We start from the raw sequence: 22,667 nt of genomic DNA, 5'->3' as shown, positions 1-22,667 counted from the left end.
TCTTTGGAATCTTATTTTGGCTCATCCCCAGACCACTTGTCAGGCACAAGTCAAAATGATCCTTTCCCTTTCGACTTTGAGCACTCATGCAATGGATGAGCGTAAGCAAGAAATGTTGGCACTTAGGATGGAAAATAGTATAATGATGGGGAAGGAAGACTAAAAGGTGTGAAAGGCTCACATCAACGAGGACAACCATAGGCGAGAGAAAGCCAAATGATAGATATGATATGAGGAGTAGGGATTGCCATGTAACGGATGCACATATGAGCTAAGGTAAGCTCTCTAATGGAACTAGTGGGGGTGCATCCAACTTGTTTGCTCATGAAAACCTAGAGATCATTTGAGGAGGCTCATCATTGGAATATACAAACCAAGTTCTATAGTGTAAGGATCCCCACATAGTTATGCATGAATGATAATCTCTATGTAGTACCAATATAGTAATGGAGTACGAGTGTGGATCTTTCAAAAGGAATAGTAGTGTTTCCCCCTTCTCTCTTTTTATTTATTTTTATTTTTCTCTTTTATTTTTATTTTTTGTGGCCTCTTTAGCTCTTTCTTTTTATCTCTCAATTGTCCTCTTTGGGATCTTTTGTTTGTCCTCTTTGGGATCTTTTCCTCACTTAAGGGCAACACTCTATATTTTACATGAATAGAAAGAAAAATCATCACACTTTATAAGAAGTACTCAACATAAAGACAAGTGAAAACTATCATGATGTATGCAAATGTATGCCTCTGCCAGTGTAGCAGGATATGCAATGATACTAGCGAGTCATGTACCAGTAATGAGGGCAAGGCCCAACTAGCATGCATCTCTATGATCAAGCAAAATCATGTATGACATGAATATCAAGCCATGAGATGATGGATGTTACATGGCAATGTATCTCGGAAAGGCTATGGAAATGCCTTAATAGGTAGGTATGGTGGCTGTTTTGAGGAAAGATATAATGAGGCTTATGTATGACAGAGCGTATCATGTCATGGGTTTGGATGCACCGGCGGAGTTTGCGCCAACTCTCAATGTGAGAAAGGGCAATGCACGGTACCGAAGAGGCTAGCAAAATATGGATGGTGGAAGTGCCAACAATCAAATACTCACATTAGTCCGAAGAACTCATACACTTATTATCGTTTACTCTCTATCTAGTTAGGAAATTCACAAAGAGACAAGTGCCCCGAGGAGGAATGTTTGGGGGTTTGGTTATCCATGTGCATCCTTGACTCATGGTAACGTGAGGGTACTCTATATATTACAATCCCTCCAGAGGTTAGCGATCAATTTAGTAGCTAGAAATCTCAACTAATTTTTAGTTTTTGAAAAACACACGGATTTCCAAAAATATGACACCTATCACTAATAGGCTCAAGCTCTTGGCACCAATAGTCCAAACATTACTCAAATCAATATCTCAAAACTATTGCAAGTTACTACTATACTTAAATAGCAACTTCAGTTACCTACTTATGCAAGACACACAACTTAGTGCAACAAGCCAACTCTCTAAACAAGATAAGCATGATAACTCAAGAGAGTTACAAAATCAACCTAAGTAAAAGTTCTTAAAAAGATAAGCATGAAAGCTAAGAGCTAAGCATGATAGTAGCTACGAAAAGATGAAGAACACAAAAAAGAATAAGCATGAAAACCTATGTTGTGTTCTAGAGTGGAATGGAGCATGTCTCTCTCCCAGACAAGGTAGGCTAGGTTTCGACTTGTTATGAACAGCAAGAAAAACTAAAACAAACTAAAAAGCAAATAGCAGGACGCTCCAAGCATAGCACATATCATATGAAGTGATAAAAATATAGCATGGAGATGGACGGCCTGATGATTGTTGATAGAGAAAGGGATGCACGGGGGCATACCCAAGCTTAGACGCTTGAGTCTCCTTGAATATTTCTTGGGATGCATGGGGGCATCCCCAAGCTTGAGAGTTTAACACTCCTTTATATTCTTTCATCATCTCTCCCATCGCAATACTTGAAAACTCCCTTCATACAAAACTCATCATAAGCTGATTAGAGTAGTTAGTTCCCTTAATAAAATAATTCAATACCTGCTGGAAATAAATATCTTCATGAAAATCTACTGCTTCTCATGAATGCCAAATGGTTTTTGCAAATAAAAAGCAATCTTAGGATTCACAAAACAATGAAAACACAAAACATGGCAGAATATGTGAAAAACAGAACAACATGTAGTAAATAATTTATTCGGGGCACTTCTGCATCTCAAATCAAAAATCTCAGAACAGATGCCAGAAAGACAATTATATAGAGCATGTTGTCAAAACTATTCAGATCAAAAAGATGATCTGGTGATGTTTGGCGATTTTTTTCGTCAAGCAGACAAAATCTATTTCTGGACAGCATGTCACAATTTTTGAACTTTCTTGCAATCGGAGGCTATAACTTGGCACAAAGCTTAAAAATAAATATACAATGATGTTGCTACAGTAGTAACTCACATCAAGACCACTAAAACAGAAAGTAAAAACATATTGGGTTGCCTCCCAACAATCGCTTTCTTTTATGCCTTTGAGCTAGGCATAATGCAAGAAGATCATGTGTTATCAACTCCAAAAGAATAGCTTGCCCGTGTAACGGACTCAGAAGGTAACTTAATCTTATTTCCAGGGAAGTGTTCCATTCCCTTTATGAGAGTAAATTTGAATCTAATAATTCCCTCTTTCATGTCAATGATAGCACCTACAGTGCGGAGAAAAGGATGTCCCAAAATAATTGGACATGAAGGATCACATTCAATGTCCATAATAAGTAAATCAACGGGCACATAATTATCATTGACAATAATAAGCACATCATCAATTCTACCTAAAGGTTTATTTATGGAAGAATCAACAAGATGAACACCAAAATAACATGGATCAAAAGGTTTCCAATCAAGCATATCATACATTCTTTTAGGCATAACGGAAGCACTAGCTCCAACATCACACAAAGCAAAGCAAGAGATATTATTCAATTTAATTTTGACCATAGGATCCCAACCATCTTCTAGTTTCCTAGGAATAGAAGTCTCTAGGTTGAGCTTCTCCTCCCTAGATTTGATAAGAGCATTGGTAATATGCTCGGTGAAGAAAATATTAAGTGTGCTAGTGTGGGGGTCTTTAGCCATTCTTTGCAAAAAAGGTGATGACTTCGGAGAGACTACAATTGTCAAAATCAAGGTTACTACCATTAATTAAACTGGTAGTAATGTCATCTAGGCTCATTCTTTTTGTAGTCTCTAAATTCATAGGACCTTCTTGTCCTATAGTTGAGGTATTAACATCACCACTAATAGGTCCACTTGGACTAGGAGGGCGATGGGTGCTAAAAGTTTTGAGATCCTCAACAACTTGTATAGTAGCAATGGTAGTGTGTGTAGGAAGGCTCTTAATTATCTCTTTCTCTTCCTTTTCTCTAGCCCATCTCTCTTTAAGTTTGGCTAGCATTCTTATGTTCTCATTAATTTGGACTTGGATAGCATTCATGGGTGTGGTGTTCCTTTCCTCAAGTGGGAAGTTCTAATTTTAAGCATCTCTACATCTTGAGCTATGTTCCACCTTCAAAGAGAGACTATCTAATTTCTCTAGTTTCTCTTCTACACTCTAGTTGGAGGCTTCTTGAGAAGTGATAAAATCCTTAAGCATGCTCTCTAATTCAGAAGTGCAGTTTTTGGTGCTAGGATAATTGTTATTGTTCCCATAGTTGTTGGATGGGAACGGTCTAGGATTGCTACCAAAATTACGACTATAAGCATTGTTGTTGAAGTTGTTCCTAGAAATAAAATTAACATCCACTTTCTCTCTTTCTTGAGGAACCAAAGAATTTAGAGGAACATCATGAGGATCAATAGGAGCTTGCTTAGTAAGTAGAGTCATGATCATGTCAACCTTATCATTAAGGGAGGAAATCTCCTCAACAGAGTTTACCTTCCTACCTGTTGGAGCTCTCTCGGTATGCCATTGAGAGTAATTTTTCATCATCTCATCCAATATCTTTGTGGCATCACCAAGTGTAGTTGACATAAAAGTTCCTCTCGTGGCCGATTCTAACAGATTCCGCGAGGTAAAGTTCAATCCTGCATAGAAAGTTTGGATAACCATCCAAGTAGTCAAACCATGTGTAGGGCAATTCTTAACAAGAGATTTCATACGTTCCCAAGCTTGAGCAACATGTTCATTATCCAATTGCTTAAAATTCATAATGTTACTCCTCAACTGGATAATCTTAGCAGTGTACTACTTCCCAATAAAAGAATTTTTGCACTTATCCCAAGAATCTATGCTATTCCTAGGCAAAGATTGAAGCCACACTTTAGCTCCTCCTCTCAAGGAGAAAGGAAAAAGCTTAAGTTTCACAATATCACCATCTACTTCTTTATATTTTTGCGTATCACAGAGCTCAACAAAATTGTTCAAGTGCAAAGCAGCAGCATCTCCAGCACCGGAGAATTGATCTTTCATAACTAGGTTCAGCAAAGCAGGTTTAATCTCATAGGACGTGGCTCCAGTGGCGGGAGCAGCAATAGGAGTGCAGATAAAGTCATTGTTGTTGTGACTAGTGAAGTCACACAACTTGGTGTTCTCAGTGGAACTCATAGCAGCGGCAACAAGCAAGAACAAAGCAACTATTTTTTTGTGGTTTTTGGTATAGGACTCTAAAGCAAAAAACTAGAAAGCAAACTAACAAGACTAAAAAGCAAAGGTAAATGATAGTGTGCAACTCACCTATCTTAAAGACTGGAGTCCCCGGCAACGGCGCCAGAAATTCGCTTAATGATGAGATGATGTATATACTTCTCGCCCCTTGTTGGATACCCCAAGTGGAAGGTGGAGATGTAGTCAGCAGCAAATTTCCTTTACACGGAGACTGTAAGGTTTATCGAACCAGGAGGACTCCTAAGCTCAACAAGTAGGTGTCTTCCACCCTGGCGCTAGCATAAGACGTGGACCTGCACACACAACAAATAACTTTGCTCCCAATGAGTACAGGGAGGTTGTCAATCTCTCCGACCTTGTAGTTTGCAAAGGATCAAAACACAAGCGGGAAGGTAATAGTGATTGCAACGGAAAAGTAAATAAAGCGATAAATGGTGGAGGTGTAAGCAATGATGGTGATGTGGACCGGAGTCACATGATGCTCACTAGTGATGTCTCTCTCCCAAAAGATGATAAACAACTATGCTAGGGTAAACAAATCACAGTTGGGCAATTGACAGAATTATGATCGCACCGCAATGCTAATTATGCTCCTTGATAGTTAGAGGTTCAATAGTAATGTGCAGTAGGCCAAGACAAGTAGACCGTTTATTCATCAGCATCTACTTACTAATCATCCACCTTGGGATATCTATCCAGAACATCTCTCCGGTATTAAGTTGCGAGCCCCACCCAAAGTGTAAACTCAAAGCAACGGACAACTGCATTAACGAACTATGCGTAAGGTAAACAATCCTTGCAATCGTGGTCACAAGCACCATTGTTTTCTCCATGGTGGCAACAAGCACATCCCCTAGTCTCATGTTTCTGTCACTCAAGCTAGATATCGAGGGGCCCGAACCCACAATCATGCATAACGCTCCCTCTTGGAGTTACGATCTACTACTTGGCCAAAGCAATAAAAAGCAATGGAGAACATGGATGAATCACTAAGGAACATAATATAAAAGGATAATCAAATATATAACTCATAACAATCTGAACATAATCTCATAATCCATCGGATCCCAACAAACCGAGCATAGCAATAGCAAGAAAATTACATAGATTCCTTGATCATGTAGGGCAGCTCACAAGGACTAACCATTGAAGCACGAGATTGGAGAGAAGACACCACGTAGCTACTGGTCATGGACCCATGGTCCAAGGGAAACTACTCACGACACATCCGGGAGGCATCCATGGTTTTGGAGAAGCTCCCGGAGGTCAATCCTCCCTCCGGTAGGGTGCCGGGAAGAGGTCTCCTGATGCTCCCGATCTTGGAAGCGCTGCGGCGGCGAAACGATGGAGAAATTCGTGATTCCAACAAGTCTGTGAGGGTTTCCTCACGAAACACTAAATATAGGCCAAAGGAGGGCACCAGAGGAGGTGCGGCCCACCCAGGCGACCTCCGGGCACGGCCTGGGCCCTGGCCGCGCCAGCAGGACGCCTGGGAGGCCCCTGGCCCCCCTCTGGCCCTCCTTCGGTGATCCCGAAGCTTCTATTTCGCTAATTTTTTTATATATTTTTCTAGATTTTTTTGGGCTTTGGAAAATTGGGTAAAATCCCCTGCAAAAAAAACATCAGCAGACAGAAACTGGCACTGGGTGCACTGAGTTAGTAGGTTAGTCCAAATCTTTGTAAAATGATATAAAAGTGTAGCAAAACATGTAACAATGTCACCCAAAAGATCATGGAACAAGCAAAAATTATAGATGCATTTGGGACGTATCACTTGGTCACCCCAAAGCTTAGGCTCTTGCCGCTTCTTATTCCTTTGTCCATCGTGATAACACCCAAAAGTTGAAAACTTCAATCACACAAAACTCAACAAAACTTCATGAGATCCGTTAGTATAATAAATATATCAAATACTTAAGGTACTGTTATAAATTGATTCTTATTTTATGTTAGCATAGGGTACTGTATTCTAACTTCACCATTGCTCATCCCCGCGTGCCACATGATACAATCTATAGCATAATCAAAACAAGCAAATTATGCAATCAAAAACGGAATCTGTCTAAAACGGAATAATCTGTAAAGATATAGTTGAGTACCATACTTTGTAACTCCAAAAATTATGAAACATTAGGAAGACCTGAGGAATTTGTATATCAATACCGTGTAAAACATTTAGCTTAAAAGGACAGTCCAGTAAAATCACAAAAATTCTGCACTAGACGTCATAGTTTCTGTTTTTGCACCGTATCAATTTTACTTATCATGCAAATCATCCCAAAGGTTTTACTTGGCACAAAAACTAATTCAAACATAGAAAAACAATCATTAAAATATAAATAATCATGTTATATAAAACAAACAGAAAGTAAAAAACAAAAATAAAGATAACTATTGGTTGCCTCCCAACAAGCGTTATTGTTTTACGCCCCTAGTTAGGCATATTGCATAGTTTCAAGTGTTTCATCTTTGGAACTCCACCCATAGGTAGCTCTCATGACTGATTCAGATGGTGGTTTCATTCTCTTTCTAGGGAAGTGTTCCGTACCTTTCTTTAATGGGAATTGGAACCTTATGTTTCCCTCTTTCATGTCAATAATTGCACCTATAGTTCGTAAGAAGGGTCTTCCAAGTATTATTGGACAAGTAGGATTGCAATCAATTTCAAGCACAATGAAATCTACACGCACATAATTCTTATTTGCAATAATAAGAACATCAATAATTCTACCTAAAGGTTTTTTATGGTAGAATCCACAAGAGGCAAGTCTAGGGAACACTCTTGAATATTACTAAGACCAAGCACATCACATAAAGATTTAGGTATACTTGAAACACCAGCACCGAGGTCACACAAAGAATTGCACTCACATATATTGATCTTTATTTTGATAGTAGGTTCCCACTCATCATGCAATTTTCTAGGAATAGAAGTTTCTAACTCAAGCTTTTCATCATAGGCTTTTACCATAGCTTCTACTATATGTTGAGTAAAAGCTTTGTTTTATTCATAAGCATTGGGTGAGTTAATAATGGATTGCAGTAAGGAAATAATTCTACTAAAGAGCAATTCTCCTAATCAAAGTCCTTGTGATCCAATATAGTGGGCACATCACAAATTAAAGTTTTGACCTCTCCAAACCCACTTTTTCAGTTTCAGCATTAGAATCATCACCCTCCAAGCAAACGAGATGATCTCTACATAAAGCTGACTCATATCCAGTCCCTTTATCATAATATTCAGAGAGGTAAACAAATATTTCAATAGGATAAGTACCAATCATTTTAATATATTCATCATGATTCTGGTAAAAACCAGGTGGAAGAGCTTTTTCTAAGAATTCCCGCTTAGCTTTCAACTTAGCGGTACTCTCCTTACTTTCATTAATAGATATTTGGATAGATTTAATGATCTAATTAAAATCATGCTTAGGAGGCAAAGCTTTACTTTTAAGAGTTTCTACATCAAGAGCAATTATATCCATATTTTTAGCCAAAGTATCAATCACATGCAACTTTTCTTCTACCATTGTATTGAAAACTTTTTGAGAATTAATGAATTCTTTAATTGTGTACTAAAGATCAGAGGGTATCCTATTAGCATTTGTAGACGAATTTCCATAATAATTACCAAAATAATTTTCATATTTGTTAGAGGAATTACCGGGATACGACCTAGCATTGAAATTTACTCTATAGGCATTGTTGTTGAAATTATTTTGTAAGATAAAATTAACATCAATAGCATCATTATAATTTCAATCAAAGTAGACACGGGAATGTCATTGGGATCAACATGAGCATTTTTATTACCAATCATATTCATAAGTGCGTCCACTTTTTCACTCAAAGTAGCGATTTCCTCAAAAGAATTTACCTTCTTACCAGTTGGAGCTCTCTCGGTGTGCCATTGAGAATACTTGCTCATGATGTTGTCCAGAAGTTTGGCTCCCTCTCCTAAAGTAACCTACATGAAGGTACCACCTGTGGCGGAATCTAGAAGATTTCTAGATACAAAGTTTAGTTCAGCATATAAATTTTGGATAATCACCCACAAGTTTAAACCATGAGTTGGGAAATTTCTTATCATCAATTTCATCCTCTCCCAATATTGTGCAACATGTTCCTTATCATGTTGTTTAAATTTATTATTTTATTTTTAAGGGAGATGATTTCAGCAGGAGAAAAATACTTGGTAATAAAATCATCTTTACACTTATCCCATGTTCCAATACTATTACGTGGTAAAGATGAAAACCAATCCTTAGCTTTATCTATTAGTGAAAAAGGAAATAATTTTAATTTCACAATATCACAAAGTTCAACAAAGGAATTAAGATGAGAAGCGAGATCTTCATTAGGACTTCCCAATAATTGATCTTTCATGACAAGATTCAGTAATGCACCATTAATATCAAAAGCCTCCGCACTAGTGGCGGGTGTTATAGGAGTACTAATAAAATCATTGTTGTTGGTATTTGAGAAGTCACACATCTTAGTAGTATCTTGAGACATGGTGATTGAGAAAGCAAAGTAATAAAGCAGGACAAGTAAACTAGCAAGTAAAGCGAGTAAAGAAGTAAACTAGTAACAAGCAAATATAAATATTTTTGTTTTTTTTGTTTTTTATGATACAAACTAAATATAACAGAAGGTAAAAAGAAGAACAAGTGAATGAAAAATTGTGTGAAGTTACTTGATAGTTGGTGATGATATTCCCCAGCAACGGCGCCAGAAATCCTTCCTCATATTTGTGATCCGCGTTGGGTTTTCCATGAAGAGGAACTTGTAATTTCAGCTCAATACAGGTAAGTATTTCCCTTAGTTATGAAACCAATGTTTATCGAACCAATAGGAATATCAATCCACAACGTTCTTCAGCGACTGCACACAAAAGAACAAACAACTTGCACCCAACGTGGGCAAGAGGGTTGTCAATCCCCTTGATCTCGTTATTTGCAAGCAAGTGAAGTGTGTAGCTAATAGTAGATAATTGCAAATTGAAAAATAAAATAAAAGACAAGTAAGAACAACAAGGTATCAATAGGATTGTAAATATATAAGTGCATAGACCCGGGGGCGTAGTTTTGCCTAGCGGCTTCTCTCATGAAAATGAGCATACGGTGGGTAAACAAATTACTGTTGGCAATTGAGAGAAAAACGGATAGTTATGCGATGTTCATGGCAATGATCATGAGTATATAGGCATCACGTCCAAGATAAATAGGCTGACTCCTGCCTGCACCTATTACTATTACTCCGCTTCAAGAGCACTTCTATGCTTGCCTCTCTGCGTATTAAGTTCATAACAAACAGAGTAATGCATGGAGAACGATGACATGATGTAGACAAAGTAAACTCAAGCAATATGATTAGACCCCGTCGTTTTATCCTTAGTAGCAACAACACAAATACACAACTTGTCTCCTTCTGTCACTGGGATATAGAAACTCGTCAGGTTGAACCTACTACAATGCACCTCTCTCATTGAAGAAAGATCAATCTACTTGGCCAAAGCAAATCAATAGATTGGAGAGAATTACGAAGCTATAATAATCATGCAAATAAGAATCATAATAATTTTAGAGAAGACTCAAATACTTCTCATGAATAATCTGAACATAAACCCACAATTCATTGGATCCCAACAAACGCACCGCACAAAAGAATTACATCGAATGCATCAAAGCGAAGATGCGATGACCATTGTATTGACGATCAAGAGAGAGGAGAGAGAGAGGGAGATAGAGATAGTCGTATAGGTACTAACTACGGACCCGTATGTCTGTGGTGAACTACTCACACATCATCATGAGGACAGCAAGGTTGATGAAGAGGCCCTCTATGATTGGTCCCCCCTCCAGCAGGGTGCCGAAATGGAGCTCCAGATGGGCTTGTAGTGGAACAGAGACTTGCGGCGGCAGAAAAAGTGTTTCTGGTCTGCCTCTATTTTTTTGGAATATATGTGAATTTATAGGCCAGAGAACGGGATCAGGAGGGACATCAGGGAGGGACAAGCCATCTGGGTGCGACCATCCCCCTGGCCATCCCCGGTTGGCTTGCGCCTCCCTCGTGTGGCCTCTGGTCTTCTCCTGAACCTTCCACGACTTCTTTTGGTCTAGATAAAATCATAAAAAAGTTTTGTGGCAATTGGACTTCGTTTGATACTGTAAACCTGAAAAGCAAAAAACACACGCATAATACAACAGTTGGCACTAGGGACTAGGTCAATAGGTTAGTGCTAAAAATAATACAAAATGGTAAATAATTACCCAGAAAGTATCCTAGAATGATAATATAACAACGTGGAACAATAAAAAATTATAGATATGTTGGAGACATATTAGACATGGCGAGGCTTTTAGAGGTGAACAAAACCCATGGATTTTCATGTATGCTTGGCTCCACTGACTGCATGCCTAGAAGTGGAAGAACTATCCTAAAGCATGGCATGGACAATTCAAATGACATAACAAGGATGCCACCATCATTCTTAAGGTTGTGGCTGATCAAGAGACATGAATTTGGCATGTATACTTTGAGATGCATGTTTCTTGCAATGACATCAATGTGCTCCAGCCATCACCTCTCTTTTCCAAGTTAGCCAATGAAAAATCACCACCACCTGGGTTACAAGCAAATGGCCATACATAACACATGTTCTACTACATTGGGGATGAAAATATATACTAAGCACGTTACTTTTGTGAAACCAAATTCAAATCCCAAGGTAAGAAACAACTCTACTATCATAATGCTCAACCGATCGCTAGCAAATATGTGGAGAGGGCATTTCAGATTTTGCAATCCCGATTAGCTATTCTGCAAGGTCCGAATAGCTAGGTTTTGGGATCAATAGGTTCTTTGGCAAATCATCTCGACCTGTGTGATCATGCACACCATGATCATTGATAATGAGCGTGGGAAAGATTTGGATTACACCTTGTGTCATGAAAATGAACTATGTAATAATTTGTTGTTGTGGATTTTATGAATTTGATGTTATGTTTGTAGTGTTTGTCTTTTATTTGTTTTGGGTTCATTTGAGGTGAGTTTTATATGAATATGTATGCAATTGTAGTTCCCTATTTTAGGACACCAGTAGGGGCAGTTTAGTGCCCAATTATAGGGCTGATGTTGGAGCATTTTTTCACGCGATGTAAAATCCATTTTTTGGTGTCCAATAACAAATTTTGGTACCGTATTATAGAGTTGTTGTTGAGATGCTCTGAGTGAATACAACTGTAGCAGCAAGAAAAAAGAACTAAGGCATCTCTAACACGAACCCTTCAAATCGTCTGCAATTGTCTTGACCGAGCTGTGTGAACCTTTGCCATGTATGCGTCTGATCCCGGTCCCACCTGAAATCATCTCCCGCATCCACTCCCTCTCCCACAATAAAGCACCTCTACTCTCCACACCACATTCATATCGACCCAAAGCGTCGTGTATGCCAGTCCAGAGCGAACGCAACAGGTCACTAAAGCTGACACTGAAGCGACGCCATGGCCGAGAGCATCCTCTGCTCATGATTCCCGGTCGTCAAGCCTATTCCATGCCCGGTAGACGTGACTGGACAGGACTCGGCGGCTTCAGCAACACTCAAACTGTTTGCGTTTGTCCGCCTTCTCGTGTTAAACATGCACGACGGCCGCACTAAGGCCCTGTTTGGTTTCAATAAGTCAGGTGACTTAAAACCAGTGACTTATAAGTCACGCCTGTTTGGTTGTCATCTGACTTATAAGTCACCTTTCCATGCAAAAGTGGGTGACTTATAAGTTTTAAGTTGGGGTGGAGCAACTTATGACTTATAAGTTGGGGTGACTTATAAGTTGAGTTTGTTTGACAAAATAAGTCATTTTTTTGCACTTTTCAACTTATAAGTTGGTGACTCATTTGGAACCAAACAGGGCCTAACATACCGTGTCGCTTGACCTAGTGGTTACGTGCTATTTATACATGGCTACGCTTGAACCAATCCGTGGAGCACCACGTTTGGTCATTTTATCCTTGGTGCACCACCCCTGTCATGACCAAGAGCTCTAGAGCGACGTGTGAGAGCCTTTCTACAAAGCAGAAGCATAAGTTATCCACCCTTGCAGCTGGTTGGCATGCCTGTCATGCACCACAAATATATGCTGGCTTGCCGGCTAGCTTGTTGGACGTGAGTGAGGATGACTCGGTGATGGAGGACGCGCATGAAGATGAGTCGTTGCCCCAGCTCGCATCAGTCCATTATGGAAGAGAAAATGATGATGTCGGTGTCGGAGTTCCCACAGGCCCAAAAGGACCAACACTACAACCTTCATCTCCTCGATGAGTACCAACTCGCAGATGGAAAAATTGCCAGCAAACAGGTGAACGATGATGTTGTCGCGACCATGGTTGTAGAGGTTCTAGGCTTCTTGGATGAGCAGCGGGTGTGGTACTAGTCCATACGCAGCTCCCGTGACACCCGCTGTGAGCGATGACAGATGAGCATCCTGTTAACGAAAAGGGATGCTATGTTCTTGACACCGGTGCAGAGGCGGACAAAGAGAAGACACAGGCAACCGCAGACGTCACCAGCACCGCGTTGGTTGCACCATCAATGCGGTTCGCTCCCCGCTGCAACGACCATGAGGGCCGTGTGGCGACGTCCACACGACAGACTCTGAGGAGGAATAGTAGGACATGGGATGTGAGAACGCCTTGTGTCCCATGTCCTATTCCTTCCCTCCCGCGTCTTCATTTCCCTAAGCTCCGATCGTTGAGCTTGCTGGACATGGGAAAAACAAGACGTGTAACACAGACGCCACCATAACCGGTGAAGATTTAGCCTAGGTTAAAATAGTATCGTCCACTTTTATTTGGTTGAAATATGTTGAAAATCTATGAATTTAGTCTGATTTAAATAAAAATAGTTTGGTTTGTTTAAACGATTTTGCTAAAACACATCTAGATGTGAGATAAGTATTGCACTTCTAAATACTATATCATTGATCTTATATGGAAATTCATGTGGGTATTTTTTTCCTATTTTTTTATTTTTATGCTTGATTTAATCATTTGGATGTGCAATAACTATTTTACATTTTGATGTATATTAGACACACCCTTGTTTAAATTCAGTTTGGTGTTATGTGGACATTGAGGTATACGGTTGTGTGTGTTCAATTTAGGGCGCGTTTGGTTACCCGCATCGAGCCCAACCACGCCTGCCCGGGAAGGAAGAGGCCTGTTTGGTTTCCTGGTTTCACTGTTGGGCCTGCATCACACGCTTCTCAAAGCAGTCCAAAGCCTGGCTCGCAGGAAACGCTCGGATGTGCAGTTTCTCGTGAGCCAGGCTGAGTGCGGCATGAGGTCGCACGGGCAGGTGCGACGCGAAGACGAGGGGGGATGGCGGGAGATGGGAAATATGGCGCGCCATCCCAACGCCAAATTAGCCTCACCCCCTTTCTACTCGCTCACCCATAGCCACTTTCTTCCCTACCGCCTCACCACCGGCGGCGGTTGCGATTTCAGATCTGCGCTAGAGGAGGTGGCGGCGGCATCAGCGGCGGAAAAGGCGGTGGCGTTTGCGACGGATCTGGTACTCTCCTTGTTGTTGGCGATGGCTCCCCCTACGTCGTCCTCGTCTCCAATGCCGGTAAACAACACCCCTCCCCCTTTGTTAGGTCGGTGGTTAGGTCGTTAGGCAAGGTGTATGATCGATTTCTCACTGAACGAACCGTCGATGTCGACTAGGTTATGGATGCACGGATGATTCTGATATTTCAGGCAGCATGAGTGGTAAGTGTGATTCAGGCATGGGTCATGTTCATACACGAGAGAGTTGTTCGTCGTGTTGGGAGACCTTTGATCCGCCATGGTCCAATGTTTATCCGGGATCAGGAGAGGATCCAAAATCTGAACTACATCTACAACTGCAATGACGTCGAGGCTCTGTGGATGCTTCGAATGAAAAGAGCACCATTTGCCAAGCTTGTCAAGACCTTCAGGATCAGGGGGAGGCTACAAGATAACATCAACACCTCTGTGGAAGAGCAAGTGGCAATGTTCCTCCATGTTGTTGGTCATAACCAAAGGTTCAGGATCATTCACAACACATCCAGGAGATCAATGGAGACCATCTCTAGGTACTTCAAGCAGGTGCTTTTTGTTGTTGGGGAGCTTAGAGGAGAAATGACCAGGAGACCATCTGGCCCTCCACCCAAGATTCGAGGAAGCCCAAGATGGTATCCATACTTCAAGGAGAGCATTGACAATTGCTACTGCAACAAAAGACCTTCCAACGGCGCCAGAAATAGGAGTGTTGACGGGAGATCTTGTCTTGATACTCCTCAGCAACGGCACCAGGAATCCTTCTGCTACGGCTACGCCTTAAGGGACTTCCTAGCCAAATATGCAAAGGATTTCCCCCGTGGCCTTGGAGCCTTGCGTTGGTGTTCCCTCGAAGCGGAAAGGATGATGTAGCACAGCGGTGGTAAGTATTTCCCTCAGTTTGAGAACCAAGGTATCGATCCAGTGAAGGAGTATCACAAGTACCTGCACAAACACAAAAAGCTTGCTCCCAACACTATGAATGGGTTGTCAATCCCTTATAGATTGTTCGCCAAGTGAGAACTGAAAGCAACCAAGTAATAAAGCAAAGTAAGAGCAAAAGTGAAAACGATAGGTGTGAATAGACCCGGGGGCCGTAGTGTTTACTAGTGGCTTCTCTCATGAAAGCAAGTAGACGGTGGATGAACAAATTACTGTCGAGCAATTGATAGAACCGCGCAAAGTCGTGACGTCATCTATGGCAATGATTATATCAATAGGCATCACGTCCAAAATAAGTAGACCGATACTTTCTGCATCTACTACTATTACTCCACACGTCGACCGCTATCCAGCATGCATCTAGTGTATTAAGTCCGAAAGGACAGAGAAACGCCTTAAGCAAGATGACATGATGTAGATGGACAATCTCATATCTACGACAAAGCCCACCTTGTTAACCTTGATGGCAACTACACGATGTGTGCCTTGCTACCCCTACTGTCACTGGGAAAGGTCACCACACGGTAAGAACCCAAAACCAAGCACTTCTCCCATTGCAAGAATCATAGATCTAGTTGGCCAAACAAAACCCAAGACTCGGAGAGACTTACAAGGATATCAAATCATGCATATAAGAAATCAGCAAAGACTCAAATATATATCATAGATAATCTGATCACAAATCCACACTTCATCGGATCTCGACAAACACACCGCCAAAGAGGATTACATCGGATATATCTCCATGAAGATCATGGAGAACTTTGTATTGAAGATCCAAGAGAGAGAACAAGCCATCTAGCTACTAACTACGGACCCGTAGGTCTGAAGTGAACTACTCATGAGTCATTGGAGGGGCGATGACGTTGATGTAGAAGCCCTCCAACTCCAAAGTCCCCTTCGGCAGGGCACCGGGAAGGGTCTCCAGATGAGATCTCGCGGAAACGGAAGCTTGCGGCGGCGGAAAAGTATTTTCATGGATCCCTTGATTTTTTCTGTATTTTAGGAATATATAGGCAAAAGATCTAGGTCAGGGGGCGCCAAGGAGGCCACAAGCCTGCCCACCGCCGCCCCCTAGTGGCGGATGGGGGCTTGTGGGCTCCCTGTAGCCCTGTTGGCTTGGCCCACAAGCCCCGTGATCTTCTTCCGTTCGAGAAAAAATCATTTCGGGGATTTTATTCCGTTTGGACTCCGTTCCAAAATCAGATGTGAAAAGAGCCAAAAACACAGAAAAATAGGAACTGGCACTTGGCACTGAATTAATAAGTTAGTCCCAAAAAAGATATAAAAGGTACATAAAACATCCAAGGATGACAAGATAACAGCAGGAAACCATCAACAGTTATAGATACGTTTGAGACGTATCAAGCATCCCCAAGCTTAACTCCTGCTCGTCCTCGAGTAGGGAAGTGATAAAGAATGAATTTTGATGCTTTCATGCTACCTAGCATATATGTCCTTTGTAACTGCTCTTATGTGACGTGAATGTTCCGATCCATTAGATTCCAAACAATAGTTTGCTATTGACGTGGAAACAATAATAATTCAAGAAAACTAGCAAGGTAATCATGAACTTTCAAAATAACAAGGCAAAAAGAAAGTTATCCATACAAAAGCATATATTCTGGCTATGCTCTATCATCATTGCACAACGAATTTAAATAATGCACAACCCCGGTATTGGCCAAGTAATTGTTTCACACCTTTACTTTCTCAAACCTTTTCAACTGTCACGCAATACATGAGCGTGAGCCATGATTTTAGCACTATAAGTGGTGTGGAGTGTGGTGGAGGTTGCAAGACAAAATAAGGAGAAGATGATCACATTAACTAGGCATATCAATGAGCTGTGGAGATGCTCATCAATAGATATCAATGTGAATGAGTAGGGATTGCCATACAAATGATGCACTAGAGCTAAGAGTATGTGAAAGCTCTTAAAGAAAACTAGTGGGTGTGCAACCAACTTGCTTGCTCACGAAGACCTAAGGCAATTTTGAGGAAGCCTATCATTGGAATATACAAGCCAAGTTATATAATGAAAATTTCCCACTAGCTATATGGTGGTGACAAAACGAGAGACTCTCAATCATGAAGATCATGGTGCTTAATATGCACAAGTGTGGAGAGGTGGTAGCATTGTCCCTTCTCTCTTTTTCTCTCATATTTTTTTTTTGGTGGGCTCTTTGGCCTCTTTTTTTGGGTGGGCATCTTTGGCCTCTTTTATTTCCTCACATGGGACAATGCTCCATGAATGATGATCATCACGCTTTCAACTCAAAACTTAGAGCAATGATGACTCTATATGGAATGCCTTCGGTAGTGTACCGTGACAATGATCTAGCATGGCATAGACATTAATGGAAACATCATGCTAGCTATCTTATGATCATGCAATGGCAATGTAGACGTGGTGGCACATGTAATGGTGGTAGTTTCATGGCAATATATCTGGGAACGACTTTGAAAAACCATAGTAGGTAGGTATGGTGGCTGTTTTGAGGGAGGCTAATGGTGGGTTTTGTGCACCGACGAAAGTTGCACGGCACTAAGAAGATAGTGATGGTGGAAGGTGAAAGTGCATCTAAACCATGGACTCAACATTAGTCATGAAGAACTCATATACTTGTTGCAAAAGTTTTATTAGTAATCGAAACAAAGCATTCAACGCATACTCCTAGGGGAAGGGTTGGTAGGTATAAACCATCACGCGATCCCGACCGCCACGCAAAGGATGACAATCAATAGACTAATCACGCTCAGATTTCATCACATAGCGGTTCACTATACGTGCATGCTACGGGAATCACTAACTTCAACACAAGTATTTCTAGATCCACAACACCTTACTAATATAACTTCAATATTACCATAACCACAACTCAAAACTAATTGAGATGAATCAAACTTCTCTAACTATTCAATGCACATGAAGGTGGAAGTTTTCGTATCCCTTTGGATAACTACCCCTTTTGAGACTACTTTCAAAGCATAGATCAACTACCAAGCCACGCACCGCTGCGCTCTAAAAGATATAAGTGAAGCACACAGAGCAAAAGTATCTAGCTCAAAAGATATAAGTGAAGCACATGTGAGCTGAATTGTCTACCAAACGATATAAGTGAAGCTCGACAAAATCATGGTGAGTGCATGTCTCTCTCTATGGGTGTGCAGCAAGGATGATTGTGACACACACAAAAAAAAGACTCCTACGATACAAGACGCTCCAAGCAAAAACACATAATATGTGGTGAATAAACATATAGGCCCAAGTAACGTTACCGATGGATTGAAGACGAGAGAGGGGGCTTTTACGGCATCCTTGAATCTCTTGGGGTGCCTTGGGAATCCCCAAGCTTGAGCTCTTGCCATTCTTTATCTCTTTGTCCATAAGAACTTCACCCAAAACCTGAAAACTTCACAACACGAAACTTAAATAGAAACTCGTGATAACATTAGTATGAGAAAGCAAACCACCACTTCCTTAGGTACTGTAGCAAACTTAAATTCTACTTATGCTGATGTTGGGTTACTGTATTTTCAATCTTCCATGGCTAATACCCCCCGATACTATCCATAGTTTCATCAAAATAAGCAACCAACACAACAAAAACAGAATCTGTTAACAGCAGACTAGTCTGTAGCAATCTATATATTTCGTATACTTCTGGTACTTAAAAAATTCTAAAAAATTACGAAAGTCTGAAGAATTTGCGTGGCAATCAGCAGCAAAAAGAATCAACTCAAAGCTCTTACAGAAAAAAAAGGAAAATTCTTTTCGTGAGCAGAAAGTTTCTGTCTTTTCCAGCATGACCAAACGATCATCCCCAAGACTAATCATAACGGTTTTGCTTGGCACAAACGCAAAAAGAAACACAAAAAACACAATCATAACAGAATTATGAAAGTGTGGAAAACACAAAACAGAAATAAAAATGATAGATTCGTTGGGTTGCCTCCCAACAAGCGCTATTGTTTAACGCCCTTAGCTAGGCATTCAATGATGCTCTCACAAAAGACAAGAATTGAAGAACAACGAGAGCATCCAAAAGCATGTGAAAATCACATCTAAGTCTAACATACTTCCTATGCATAGGCATTTTATAGGAAAACAGATTGTCAAGACAACCAATAGCTCTCATATGCAAGGAAGAAGAAAAAGACAAGAGCAATCTCAACATAACGAGAGGTAATTTGGTAACATGAAAGTTTCTACCAAAATATTTTCCTCTCTCAAAGCAATTACATGTGGGATCATAATCAAATTCAACAATATAGCTATCCCATAGGATATTCTTTTCATGATCCACATGCATGCAAAGTTGACGCTCTTCAAAAATAGTGGGATTATCATCAAATAAAGTCATGACTTCTCCAATCCCACTTCCAGTATTGTTGCAAATATCATACTCATCATGAGGTTTGAACAAATTTTCAAGATCATAAGAAAGATCATCATCCCAATCATGATTATTGCAACAAGTAGTGGACAAAGCAAAACTAGTATCCCCAAGCTTAGGGTTTTGCATAATTTTAGCATGATTATCACTAATAGAATTTACAGTGAAACCATTGCAATCATCCTTTTCATCCAAGGAGACCTCGTGAATCACTTCATAAATTTCTTCCTCACAATTTTGATATTCACGCATCTCAAGCAAAACTCCATAAAGATAGTCAAGTGCACTCAATTCACTAGCAATTCGTTCCACATAAGTGGGTCTCTTAAAGAGATTAGCTAGTGGATGAGGATCCATATCAATAGATTTTCAGCAAGCAAAGATGCAAGCATATTGAAGGCACATAGCACACAAGCAAAGGAAAGGCGAACGGAAAAGGCAAATGAAAACGGCAAAGGAGAAAGGCAAATGAAAACGGCAAATGTGAAGTGGGGGAGAGGAAAACGAGAGGCAACTGGCAAAAAAGTAAATGCAAGAGATGAGTTTGTGAGACCTACTTGGATAGATCTCTCCTTCCCCGGCAACGGCGCCAGAAATACTTCTGCTACTGCAACAAAAGACCTTCCAACGGCGCCAGAAATAGGAGTGTTGATGGGAGATCTTGTCTTGATACTCCTCAGCAACGGCACCAGGAATCCTTCTGCTACGGCTACGCCTTAAGGGGCTTCCTAGGAAAATATGCAAAGGATTTCCCCCGTGGCCTTGGAGCCTTGCGTTGGTGTTCCCTCAAAGCGGAAAGGGTGATGTAGCACAGCGGTGGTAAGTATTTCCCTCTGTTTGAGAACCAAGGTATTGATCCAGTGAAGGAGTATCACAAGTGCCTGCACAAACACAAAAAGCTTGCTCCCAACGCTATGAAGGGGTTGTCAATCCCTTATAGATTGTTCGCCAAGTGAGAACTGGAAGCAACAAAGTAACAAAGCAAAGTAAAAGCGAAAGTGGAAACGATAGGTGTGAATAGACCCGGGGGCCGTAGTGTTTACTAGTGGCTTCTCTCATGAAAGCAAGTAGACGGTGGGTGAACAAATTACTGTCGAGCAATTGATAGAACCGCGCAAAGTCGTGACGTCATCTATGGCAATGATTATATCTATAGGCATCACGTCCAAAATAAGTAGACCGATACTTTCTGCATCTACTACTATTACTCCACACGTCGACCGCTATCCAGCATGCATCTAGTGTATTAAGTCCGAAAGAACAGAGTAACGCCTTAAGCAAGATGACATGATGTAGATGGACAATCTCATATCTACGACCAAGCCCACCTTGTTACCCTTGATGGCAACTACACGATGTGTGCCTTGCTGCCCCTACTGTCACTGGGAAAGGTCACCACACGGTAAGAACCCAAAACCAAGCACTTCTCCCATTGCAAGAGTCATAGATCTAGTTGGCCAAACAAAACCCAAGACTCGGAGAGACTTACAAGGATATAAAATCATGCATATAAGAAATCAGCAAAGACTCAAATATATATCATAGATAATCTGATCACAAATCCACAATTCATCGGATCTCGACAAACACACCGCCAAAGAGGATTACATCGGATAGATCTCCATGAAGATCATGGAGAACTTTGTATTGAAGATCCAAGAGAGGGAACAAGCCATCTAGCTACTAACTACGGACCCGTAGGTCTGAAATGAACCACTCACGAGTTATTGGAGGGGCGATGATGTTGATGTAGAAGCCCTCCAACTCCAAAGTCCCCTCCGGCAGGGCACCGGGAAGGGTCTCCAGATGAGATCTCACGGAAACGGAAGCTTGCGGTGGCGGAAAAGTATTTTCGTGGATCCCTTGATTTTTTATGTATTTTAGGGAATATATAGGCGAAGGATCTAGGTCAGGGGGGCGCCAGGGAGGCCACAAGCCTGCCCACCGCCGCCCCCTGGTGGCGGATGGGGGGCTTGTGGGCTCCCTGTAGCCCTCCTGGCTTGGCCCACAAGCCCCTGATCTTCTTCCGTTCGGGAAAAAATCATTTCGGGGATTTTATTCCGTTTGGACTCCATTCCAAAATCAGATCTGAAAAGAGCCAAAAACACAGAAAAAACAGGAACTGGCACTTGGCACTGAATTAATAAGTTAGTCCCAAAAAAGATATAAAAGGTACATAAAACATCCAAGGATGACAAGATAACAACATGAAACCATAAAAAATTATAGATACGTTTGAGACGTATCAACAATATACACTTTTCATGGCTTGATATGCTTGTACTATTCAAGTTGAGCACTAACATAGGCTTGTGATGCCATTTTTAGGATTGCATTGGGGCAATAGATGGTACTCATGTCACTGCCAGAGTTCCTAGGTCACAGTCTGCAGCATATAGGGGGTGGAAGCACTACACAAGCCAGAATGTGCTTGCTGCTATTGACTTTGATCTAAAGTTCACATATGTGCTGGCTGGCTGGGAGGGGTCAGCGCATGTTGCTAACATTCTTAGTGACAGCATGACTCGACCTGATGGGATCAACATCCCCGACGGCAAGTTCTGCCTTGGAGATGCTGGCTATGCATGTCGGGCGGGTGTTATTCCACCCTTCAGGAAAACCAGGTACCATCTCAACGAGTTCAGTGGTAGGAATTATCCTAGGACTGTACAAGAGCTGTTTAATCTCAGACACTCCAACCTTAGAGTAACTGTTGAGAGGGCATTTGGAGCTCTAAAGAATAGGTTTGAGATCCTGAATCAGAAGCCATTCCACCCATACCCCACTCAGGTTAAGCTTGTTCTTGCTTGTTGCATTCTGCATAACTGGATCCTTCAGTGGGGCTTTGATGAACACGTGCCCGAGGAGGAAGAGGTCGAGCGTGACCATGTTGTTAGTTTCGGCCATGGTGTGAAGGCATTTGACAATGATACTTGGAAGAACAAAAGGTTGGAGTGGGCAGAGGCAATGTGGCTTAACAAAGATCAGTGCATGATTTGAAGAAGAGGAAGAAGAAACAACAGCAACAACAGAAGAAGAGGAAGAAGAAGAGGAAGAGCAAGATCTG

General features: G+C 41.1%; 1 pseudogene; it reads left to right on the top strand.

The window, feature by feature from the left end:
• The first annotated feature begins 13,143 nt into the window (after positions 1–13,143).
• LOC123441524 lies at positions 13,144–22,600 on the top strand (annotated as a pseudogene).
• The last annotated feature ends 67 nt before the right edge of the window (positions 22,601–22,667 follow it).

The sequence above is a fragment of the Hordeum vulgare genome, chromosome 3H (genome assembly GCF_904849725.1).
Source record: "Hordeum vulgare subsp. vulgare chromosome 3H, MorexV3_pseudomolecules_assembly, whole genome shotgun sequence".
Lineage (NCBI taxonomy): Eukaryota > Viridiplantae > Streptophyta > Magnoliopsida > Poales > Poaceae > Hordeum > Hordeum vulgare.
The sequence above is the reverse complement of the archived record's forward strand: the minus strand, read 5'-3'. Positions and strand labels throughout refer to the sequence as shown.